The following is a 9,884-nucleotide window of genomic DNA, read 5'->3' on the forward strand; positions in this document are numbered from 1 at the left end:
AGGGCCTAGGGCATCCCATCCCGATGGATAATTGGACCCATAGTAGTTGTTGTATGTATAAGAGTGTAGGCATTCCAACCCGTTGGTTGTGGGCCGAGAGTATTCCACCCCGAGGATGATTGGACTCGTAGTATGTTGGCATTCCAACCCGATGGTTGAGGGCATGGGGTATTCCAACCCGATGGTTGATTGGACCCATAGTATGCTGTTCATTGTTGTATATGTATGGTTATGTGTGTATGGGTATTTTGGGGGTAACTCACTAAGCCTTTGAGCTTACATTTATCGATTATTGTTTCAGGTACATCAGGAGAACGTGGCAAGGAAAAGGCGTGATCATACCGCTCCTCACTTTTTATGATTCTGTTACTGGGATACTCTGATAATAAACTATTTGGAAACCTTTTTGTAATAACTAATGGAACTTGGGTTCTTTTTGAAAGTTTAAATTGGTTTGAAATTTTTGGGTGTTACAAGTTGTTATCAGAGCCTTGATTTGAGTGAATTGGAGGAACATTCGTGTGAATCCAGACTCAAATCAAGGAAAGGTTTTCAAAATGATTTCTAAAAATGGTTTTCAAAATAAGTAAAGGAGGATGCAGGGTGTACGATCAGCCGGAGCCAGTAAGTAGACCCCAAAATACCATACAGTTATTTGATTATGTAATATGTTAGAACAGCATGCTAGTGATAAGATAGGGATCCTCAGGAATTGTATGATAGAACTGCCTGACCATTGATGCCTTATCTTATGTAGAGTACCTCATCGAGTGTTGTATGACTCTTTCGTGTGTGAACTATCTATTGGGTGAATACTCTAAGTCACATGCTACAGGGGTTAAATGGTCTTAGGGTAAGGGATTCGGTCCTACTGCGCAACTCTTATCTGAATCCAACCGTTGTAGGATTGAATCTTTTGGCCTAAGATTATTTAAGTTGTGCGGCATGTAATTGTATTCATACAATGGTTAACTGGCACCAATGGAGGGTCGTGTGGCAGTTGGTGGTAGGGTGGGTCGTGAGAGGCCGAGAGGCCAGTTATGTGATATTTAGCCTTCCTCTAGGGGTGAGGTCAAGCAAGCAGTATGTGTGTATATGTATAGTGTTAGGGTGTTGTGATGATACTTGAAACAAATATGGGTAGGTGTGGAAGGTGGTATGGGCCCGTACTACTGAAAGCACATGACCCATACGCGTAGCAAGGAAGTCACAACCCCTAGGGTTTAGAAGCGAGTTTGTCCCCGGTTATCTAGGCGGATTGTCTGATATCTTCCTCTTATATTTTATGTATGGTGGTTATGAGACGTTTCGGGCGGGATCAGGATCAGGATCAGGATCAGGAGAGGGTAGTCAGGATGGATCAGTACCACCCGAGGTCGTTCGTTAGATGAGGACAGATGAGTTGGATGCCATGATTCGTGAAATGCTGCATGATGAGGTTGTTGCTATGTTCCGGGCTCAGTTACCGGAAATGTTCGGGTCTGTCAAGACCGCTATGATGGAGTACTTCGATGATCGTTATGCAGCTCTTACTGAGACGGCTGCCGCGGAAGCTACATCGGCTGTAGCAGCGACAGGGGAAGGAGCCGGACGGGGCTTCCAGTATCGGGACTTCAATAATACGAAGCCCCCTACCTTCGACGGGGTTCAGGATCTGATCGTTGCTATGAGATGGTTGTCGGATGTGGTGGGATGCTTCTTCACGTGTTCGTGCCCTGCTGAGCAAAGGGTGAGGTGTGCTCTGAACCTTTTGAGGCTCGGGGCGAATGATTGGTGGAGGTTGAATACGGGATCATACTCTGACGCGCAACGAGTTGCGGTGACTTGGGATCAGTTTCGGGATATGTTCAGTACTCGTTATATTCCGCGGGTAGAGCGGGAGTGATTGGCTCAGGAGTTTTTGGAGCTGAGACAGGATTCAGAGTCGGTGACGGAGATCACCAGGATGTTTACGGAGAGGGCGATGTTTTGCCCTGAGTTTGCTTCGGAGCAGGATCAGATGACCCGGTATCTGAGCATGCTCAAGAGGGACATCAGACAGTTTGTGTTCACACAGAGATGTGATATTTTATTGGAGTTGCAGGAGGCCGCCAGGCGGCGCGAGTTAGAGATTGAGCTCCAGCTGAGGGAGCAGAGACAGGCCCCGGTGCAGTCACAGTGTAATGCCCGTGTTTCTAGGCTAGGCATTAATATTGACATGATAGTCTAGGTTAACCTTTGTGACTCATTTTGGAGAAATGAAAAGGAATTATGTGAAAATTATGTGTTTTATGTGTTTTATGTGTTTTATGCTTAATTAATTAAGAATAAAAACGAGCGTCAAAAATTAAATTTTAGATAAAGCCGATATCTATTAAGGAAGTTGTAGTGGCCGTGACAAGGATTACGGATATATAAAGAATGCCGAAATCCGAGTTATAACGAAGAAGTTATGACCTGTCGAAGTTTCACGACAAACCGGCACGGTGCCGAATGTCGTAAAAAGTGAGTTTTTGATAAACTACTTTTTGGCCTTAGTGATCTAAACGAAACTTGTAGTATTTGTTAAACCGAGAAGTTCGATAAAAAGAACGCCAAAATCTGACTTCGTATGAGGAAGTTATGATTTTTCGAAGTTTCAGCATAGCAGTAGACAGCTAAAAACTCGAATTTTAGATCGACTGATTTTTAGCCGACACAACCTAAATGAGAATCGAAGGTCTCGTAAATAGTAGCACAACGGTAAAAAGTCTGACAAAACCGGACGTTGGATGAAGAAGTTATGAATTTTTAACGGATTTCCTGTCCCGGTCTGTTAAAAATAATAATATAAAAATTAAAATCAAAATTAGCCGACGAAGTCTAAACGGAAGTTGTAGAGCGTAATTTTACCTACGCGTGCATATAAAGAACGTCAAAAACGGAGCTCGTATGCAAAAGTTATGGATTTTAGAAGTTTTGGCGCGAAAATCGAGAAAATTCGCATAGTCACGTTTTTGCCACGTCACCCTCGCTGAAAAAGTGCCACGTGTCCGAAATTGGTGAGTCATGCGAAGCCACGTGTCGCCTTCCCTCGCATGAACAGTAGCCGCGTGATGGATTCTGATTCGACCGAGGAGGAGGCCCAATCCGAAACAAGAATCTGTCCGAACCGAGGCTACTGACCAATCCGAAGCTCGCAGGTGGTCCGAGCCTCGCACCGCCTAGCCTCCGAGCCTCGCACATGGGTCACTAGTCCGCGGTCCAATCAGCAGCTGCCACCAAGGCCTTCACGCGTGCAGCCACCTGCGGACCCTCGCCTGCGGACCCAACCACCGGAACCGACTTCGGACCTCCTATAAATAGAAGGGTCCTGCGAGCCTTCTCGGATACTTTTGGGATTTTACCATTTTTCACCCCTTTCTTCCTATTTTCTTCATCTTAGCATCCCCCAAAGCCCCGGTATCGATTATAAGCCCCGGAATACGCCACGAAGTGGCCGTGAAGCCCGGAAAATTTATCTTTTCGGTTTTGAAGCCCGACCTTTCGCAGAGCCCGGTTTCTCAATAAAACTCCCGGTTTTATTAGAAACGATCGTTTTAGGAAACGAATTGCTGCCCGATTTTCATTAAATCAAGTGAGTGTGTAGTCACTTTCATCTTACACATAGATATGAAGTATTTTATATAAAATACGTGCTATATGTATATATGTTGTTTGTTTATTCGAGATGGGTGTTGAATGAATGTTTTATACATGTTTAAAATGATTTAAAATGTATCTATATTTTATCTTCGAATATGTTGGGTAAAACATGGGTAGATAAAGTATGAGGGATAGAAGTACAGTATAGATGTATGTTGGTAGCTATGAATTTTGTACAGTATAGATGTATGTTGGTAGCTACGGATTTAGTATGTTGGGAGCTATGGACTTAGTGCCTGTTGTATAAATCTTGGCGACGATGTGATTTCGTGCCTATTAGATAAACCGTGGTGACGATGTGACTTCGTGCCTATTGTATAAACCCTGGCGACTATGAGACGTAGTGCCTATTGCATAAACCCTGGCGACTATGAGACGTAGTGCCTATTGTATAAACCTTAGCGACTATGAGACGTGGTGCCTATTGTATAAACCCGGCGACTATGTGACGTAGTGCCTGTTATATGAACCTTGAGCAGCGATGGACTTCGTGCCGATTCCTTAGGATGAATCCTTAGGAATGAGTGAGATTTGATTCTTAGGGTAAATCCTTAAGAAATAAGTAAGATAAGGGGGATTGGGTAATTGGGTTGATTGTTTGATGTTTAAGCATAATAAATTATTTAATGTGGGTTGAAAACCCTATATGCTCACCAGGCTCCCAAGCCTGACCCACTCAGTTTGTTTGTATCACAGGTATCGATACGAAGTTACTTTGCACTGAGAGATTAAAAGAGATGTAGATCACTAGTGTAGGTGAGTGTAAGTTCTGTTTATGCTTATGTTTATGTATTGACGATGATATCCTAATGGTTTAAATAAATAAAATACATTTCTTCAGAAATGATTTGATAATATAATTATCATGTTTTTATGGGAAAAATTCCGCAACACCTTTTAAAAGGATTACTCTGATTTTATTTTAAAAAGCATAAACAAAATCGGTCTTTTCTGGCCGAGAAATTAGGGGATGGCACAGTTGGTATCAGAGCATTAGTTTAAGCGAACTAAGAAATTGTAGTATTTCTAGACTTAAACTTAGAATGCTAAGTGATGATTGTGAGATGAGTGTCTACCATATTTTAGACATGCGCACTAGTTTATTTTAGGAAAGATGCCTAAAATGTTTTTATGTGCTAAATGCTATATGTTTGCCATATATGCCATTATTTGTTCGGATCTATGGTCTGTTGCCGACCGGATCTGGAAACCTTATGTACGATTACGATATTAGAACTAACATGTAAACGTTTCGGAGTGATAAGGGAATTTAAATACCTATCGAGGGTAAAGACCTAAATTCGCCTTATTCGGTATATAGATTGTAATGGTAAGAACTCGTAGTGGAGTGACAAATGCAAACGGAAACAGGGATCAACAGCCTCAACCTCAAGTAGTCGAGCAAGTACCTGTTGTAGGAGCTGCACCTGAGCCAATGACGATGGCTGGGGTACAAGCAATGATGCAGATGATGTTAGATCGCCAAATGGAGGAGACCAGATGATTACTATAACAGAATTGGGAAGAAACTACGATACCTGTTGAACAGCCCGTATTGAATGAAGGGCAATCAATAGGAGGGAACTACAGTGGGACTGTTGGTCAAGCCAACCCACCGATAGTTAGATAAAACAACCAGGATGGAGGAGTTGATGGACGCGGGTGCAAATACAAAGATTTCATGGCATCTAAACCACCGTGTCTATCTGGGAGTCCGACACCGGTGGAAGTCATGAATTGGATCTCCGAAATGGAGACGATGTTTGAAAGCTGTGAGTGCAGCAACAAACAAAAGACCGCACTTGCAATTCCTCTGTTGAAATCTGGTATGTTGACCTGGTGGAAGTTACTAGCTGATTCGATGCCCAAGGGGGAAGCTAGCAAGATTTCGTGGGAAGAGTTCGTGGTGCAACTGAAAATGCAATACTGCTCTGAGCAGGACCTTCTGGAAATCAACAATGAGTTCCAGAATCTGAAGAAGGGAAGAATGAGCGTCATCGAGTATGCTACTAGTTTTACAGAAAAGATGAAGCTTATTCCCTATCTAATTCCAACTGAACTCTCCAAGGTCAACAAGTTTGCCCACGGTTTACCAGCGGACTTTGGTTCGATAGTCAAACAAGCAGCCACTCTGAAAGCCGCCATCTGGGCTGCTAAGAATGTCGAGACTCAGATAAGAGAGAAAGGTTTGGAGAGAGCTGAAGTTGGAGAGAAAAGGAAGCATGAGGGATCTTCAAAGATCATCAAAGAAAGCAAATTCTCAAAATCTGGAGGAAGAGATGAAGCTAAGTGGTGTGAGAAGTGTAAAAAGAAACACTTCGGGAAGTGTAGCGAGGAGATGACTTGCTACAAATGTGGGAAGACGGGGCATTACGCCAACAAATGCGCATCTAACAAAAAGGTGTGATATGAATGTAACGAAGAAGGGCATATTTCTAGAGACTGCCCAAAGAAAAACACACCGCCAAAACCAAAGGCATTCCAAATCATCCTTAATGAAGCAGATGGAAATATAAGGGATCAGGAGTAAGGACATTATATTCCCAAAACTAAGACATAAAGTAGTAATGCAGTTAATAACTCGTGGTGTAGCCTATTAGAGGCATAGTATAGGGTAAACTCAAACCTCTGTGTAATTATTTTAAGAAATAATATAAACCCTGGTTTTGTCATCTGATGAATTGAATGACTATGTGAAATTCTTGTATGGTGACTTGGAGAACTGCGAGACAATACTTGGGACGATAGGAGTAGGTGTGAATGGTAGTAGAGGCCTATACTACCGGAAGCACAGGACTCGTACTTAGATCAAGGAAAGTTACAAGGTTACCAAGAAGCTAGAAATTGATTCCGTTATTGTTCGAGTATTTCATTACCTTCCTTTCGGTAATGACTAAGAAGATGATTGTTATTCCGACCCTAGAGGTCATATCAAATTGAGTCCGACTACGATGAGTTTGTTACGTGGTTCAGAGAACCAAGTTCGATGTAGTAGTTGACTTAAGCCGAATTGAAGTAAAGGATGTTAGCACCTCAAGATCGTCAAAAGAGCTATGCCGACAAGAAAAGATAACCTATATCATTCGAAGTTGGAAATTTGGTTTTACTTAAAGTATCGCCATGGAAGGGACTTATAAGATTTGGTAGAAGGGGAAATTTGAGTCCATGATTTATTGGACCATTTAAAGTTCTTCAGAGGATCGGGAATCAAGCTTACAAGCTAGAATTTCCGAAAGAACTGGCGGGTATTCATAACACCTTTTATGTGTGTTATTTGAGGAAGTTCGCGGGAGATGTGCCCGACATAATTCCCATTTTTGAATTAAGGTTGGATGAAGCAAGAGGTTAATTGAAGAACCTAAGGCAATCGTTGACCGTAAGACTATGAAGTTGTGACACCAGATGGTCAATTTAGTGCTTGTGCGTTGGAAACATACGAATGGGCCAAATCTCACCTGGGGAAAAACGGAGAGTGACATGATGAGTCGCTACCCGTATTTGTTTGCTGGTGTGTGATTCCGGGGACGGAAGCATTCTAAGGGCGAGAGAATTGTAATGCACGTGTTTCTAGCCTAGGCATTAATATTGACATGATAGTCTAGGTTAACCTTTGTGACTCATTTTGGAGAAATGAAAAAGAATTATGTGAAATTATGTGTTTTATGTGTTTTATGCTTAATTATTAAGATTTAATTAATTAAGAATAAAAACGAACGTCAAAATTTAAATTTTAGATAAAGCCGATATCTATTAAGAAAGTTGTAGTGGCCGTGACAAGGATTACGGATATATAAAGAATGCCGAAATCCGAGTTATAACGAAGAAGATATGACCTGTCGAAGTTTCGCGACAAACCGGCACGGTGCCGAATGTCGTAAAAAGTGAGTTTTTGATAAACTACTTCTTGGCCTTAGTAATCTAAACGAAACTTGTAGTATTTGTTAAACCGAGAAGTTCGATAAAAAGAACGCCAAAATCTGACTTCGTATGAGGAAGTTATGATTTTTCGAAGTTTCAGCATAGCAGTAGACAGCTAAAAACTCGAATTTTAGATCGACTGATTTTTAGCCGACACAACCTAAACGAGAATCGAAGGTCTCGTAAATAGTAGCACAACGGTAAGAAGTCTGACAAAACCGGACGTCGGATGAAGAAGTTATGAATTTCTAACGATTTCCTGTCCCGGTCTGTTAAAAATAATAATATAAAAATTAAATTCAAAATTAGCCGATGAAGTCTAAACGGAAGTTGTAGAGCGTAATTTTACCTACGCGTGCATATAAAGAACGTCAAAAACGGAGCTCGTATGCAAAAGTTATGGATTTTAGAAGTTTTGGCGCGAAAATCGAGAAAATTCGCATAGTCACGTTTTTGCCACGTCACCCTCGCTGAAAAAGTGTCACGTGTCCGAAATTGGTGAGTCATGCGAAGCCACGTGTCGCCTTCCCTCGCATGAACAATAGCCGCGTGTCGGATTCTGATTCGACCGAAGAGGAGGCCCAATCCGAAGCAAGCATCTGTCCGAACCGAGGCTACTGACCAATCTGAAGCTCGCAGGTGGTCCGAGCCTCGCACCGCCTAGCCTCCGAGCCTCGCACATGGGTCACTAGTCCGCGGTCCAATCAGCAGCTGCCACCGAGGCCTTCGCGCGTGTAGCCACCTGCGGACCCAACCACCGGAACCGACTTCGGACCTCCTATAAATAGAAGGGTCATGCGAGCCTTCTCGGATACTTTTGGGATTTTACCAATTTTCACCCCTTTCTTCCTATTTTCTTCATCTTAGCATCCCCCAAAGCCCCGGTATCGATTATAAGCCCCAGAATACGCCACGAAGTGCCCGTGAAGCCCGAAAAATTTATCTTTTCGGTTTTGAAGCCCGACCTTTCGCAGAGCCCGGTTTCTCAATAAAACTCCCGGTTTTATTAGAAACGATCGTTTTAGAAAACGAATTGCTGCCCGATTTTCATTAAACCAGGTGAGTGTGTACTCACTTTCATCTTACACATAGATATGAAGTATTTTATATAAAATACGTGCTATGTGTATATATGTTGTTTGTTTATTCGAGATGGGTGTTGAATGAATGTTTTATACATGTTTAAAATGATTTAAAATGTATATATATTTTATCTTCGAATATGTTGGATAAAACATGGGTAGATAAAGTATGAGGGATAGAAGTACAGTATAGATGTATGTTGGTAGCTATGAATTTTGTACAGTATAGATGTATGTTGGTAGCTACGGATTTAGTATGTTGGGAGCTATGGACTTAGTGCCTGTTGTATAAATCTTGGCGACGATGTGACTTCGTGCCTATTAGATAAACCCTGGTGACGATGTGACTTCGTGCCTATTGTATAAACCCTGGCGACTATGAGACGTAGTGCCTATTGCATAAACCCTGGCGACTATGAGACGTAGTGCCTATTGTATAAACCTTAGCGACTATGAGACGTAGTGGCTACTGTATAAACCCGGCGACTATGTGACGTAGTGCCTGTTATATGAACCTTGGGCAGCGATGGACTTCGTACCGATTCCTTAGGATGAATCCTTAGGAATGAGTGAGATTTGATTCTTAGGGTAAATCCTTAAGAAATAAGTAAGATAAGGGGGATTGGGTAATTGGGTTGATTGTTTGATGTTTAAGCATAATAAATTATATAATGTGGGTTGAAAACCCTATATGCTCACCAGGCTCCCAAGCCTGACCCACTCAGTTTGTTTGTATCACGGGTATCGATACGAAGTTACTTTACACTGAGAGATTAAAAGAGATGTAGATCACTAGTGTAAGTTCTGTTTATGCTTATGTTTATGTATTGACGATGACATCCCAATGGTTTAAATGAATAAAATACATTTCTTCAGAAATGATTTGATAATATAATTATCATGTTTTTATGGGAACAAATTCCGCAACACTTTTTAAAATGATTACTCTGATTTTATTTTAAAAAGCATAAACAAAATCGGTCTTTTCTGGCCGAGAAATTAGGGGATGTCATAGTTGGTATCAGCGCATTAGTTTAAGCGAACTAAAAAATTGTAGTATTTCTAGACTTAAACTTAGAATGCTAAGTGATGATTGTGAGATGAGTGTCTACCATATTTTAGACACGAGCACTAGTTTATTTTAGGAAAGATGCCTAAAATGTTTTTATGTGCTAAATGCTATATGTTTGCCATATATGCCATTATTTGTTCGGATCTATG

The sequence above is a fragment of the Lactuca virosa genome, chromosome 2 (assembly GCF_052849685.1).
Source record: "Lactuca virosa cultivar CGN04683 chromosome 2, Lactuca_virosa_CGN04683_v6, whole genome shotgun sequence".
NCBI classification, from domain to species: Eukaryota; Viridiplantae; Streptophyta; class Magnoliopsida; order Asterales; family Asteraceae; genus Lactuca; species Lactuca virosa.